The sequence below is a fragment of the Suncus etruscus genome, chromosome X (assembly GCF_024139225.1).
Source record: "Suncus etruscus isolate mSunEtr1 chromosome X, mSunEtr1.pri.cur, whole genome shotgun sequence".
NCBI lineage: Eukaryota > Metazoa > Chordata > Mammalia > Eulipotyphla > Soricidae > Suncus > Suncus etruscus.
In genome coordinates, this window is record NC_064868.1 from 36,805,190 (window position 1) to 36,807,090 (window position 1,901).

The 1,901-nt window shown below is 36.8% G+C and overlaps 1 non-coding gene across 1 annotated transcript; it reads left to right on the top strand.

Moving 5' to 3' along the window:
- The first annotated feature begins 718 nt into the window (after nucleotides 1-718).
- On the top strand, nucleotides 719-851 carry LOC125999763 (small nucleolar RNA SNORA51). Its single transcript, XR_007492234.1, has one exon. It is a non-coding gene; the product is annotated as a small nucleolar RNA SNORA51 (small nucleolar RNA).
- Nucleotides 852-1,901: the final 1,050 nt, after the last annotated feature.

Consider the following 1,901-nt stretch of genomic DNA (forward strand, 5'->3'; position numbering starts at 1 on the left):
TCTTATTCACTGCTGGTGGGAATGCTGTCTAGTCCAACCTTTGTGGAAAGATATATGGAGATTTCTCCAAAAGCTGAAAGTTTAGCTCCCATATGATCCAGCTATATCACTCCTAGGGATATATCCTAGAAACACAAAAATTCAATACAAAAGCCCTTTCTCACACCTATATTCATTACAGCACTCTTTACAATAGCCAGGTTCTGGAAACAGCCTAGATGCTCCTCAATAGATGAGTGATTAAATAAACTATGGTACATATATACAATGAAATATTATGCAGCCATCAGAAGAGATGAAGTCATGAAATTTTCCTATACATGGATTTATATGGAATCTATTATGCTGAGTGAAATAAGTCAGAGAGAGAGATCAACACAGAATGGTCTCACTCATCTATGGGTTTTGAGAAAAATGAAAAATATGTGTGTAATTATTCTCAGAGACAAAATAGAGGAGGACTTGAGGGTCCAGCTTCTGACATCAGCTCAACACGTGGATTGTTTAGTGCAGTCACAGAAATAATTACACTGAGTACTGTCATAACAGAATGTGACTGAATGAGGGAAGTAGAAAGCCTGTCTAGAATACAGGCCAGTGTGGAGTGGGAAAAAAGACACTTGGGATATTGGTGATGGGAATGTTGCACTCGTGAAGGGTTTTTTATATATAAAAAATCAAAATAAAAAGAAAAAAAAGAAAAGAAAAGAAATGATAAGGCCTCACAATACTTACCACAGGCTGTGTTCTTTACACTGAATGTATAGAAAGAGGAGGTACAGTAAATGCTCCCCATATATACCTCAACCCAGGCCCTTTGCCTGGTCTGTATTGTGAATGGGGGGACAAAATATGGGGAGAAGAAATGGACAGATACTTTGACAAAGAAGAAATACAAATGTACAAAAGGCACATGAAAAACTGCTCCACATCACTAATCATCAGGGAGATGCAAATCAAAACAACTATGATATACCACTTCACACCACAGAGATTGGCACACATCACAAAGAATGAGAACAAGCAGTGTTGGTGGGGATGTGGAGAGAAAGAAACTCTTATCCACTACTGGTGGAAGTGCCGTCTAGTTCAACCTTTCTGGAAAGCGATATGGAGATTCCTCCAAAAACTGGAAATTGAGCTCTCATACGACCCAGCTATACCACTCTTAGGAATATGCCCTGAGATAAAAAAAAATACAATACAAAAATCCCTTCCTCACTCCTATATTCATTGTGGCGCTATTTAAAATAGCCAGACTTGGAAACAACCAAGATGTCCTTCAACAGATGAAACTGTGGTACACAGTGGAATATTATGCAGCCGTCAGGAGAGATGAAGTCATGAAATTTTCCTATACATGGATGTACATGGAATTTATTATGCTGAGTGAAATAAGTCATAGGGAGATAGACTCAGAATAGTTTCAGTCATTTATGGACTTTAAGAAAAATATGACATTTGTGTAAAAATTCACAGAGACAAAAGAAAGGAGGTCAGGAAGGTCCAGCTCACAATATGAAGCTCACTACAGAGTTATGAGTGAAGTTAAAAAAATAACTACATTGAGAAGTATCATAGCAAAGTATATGAATGAGTGAAATAGAAAGCTTGTCTAGAGTACAGTCGGGGGTGGTGTGAGAATGAGGGAGATTCGAGACATTGGTAATGGGAATGTTGCACTGTTGAAGGGGGGTGTTCTTTACATCACTGAAACTCAAGTACAATCATATTTGTAATCAAGATTATTAAATAAAGATATTAATAAAAAGGAAATCAAAACATTCCAGAAACAAAAGCCAATTAAGACACAAATTATCAGAATTTATGGATGTAGCAAAAGTTGTAATAAGAAAATTATAGCTATGAAAACTCATATCTGTGATATGTGGCCTATATAA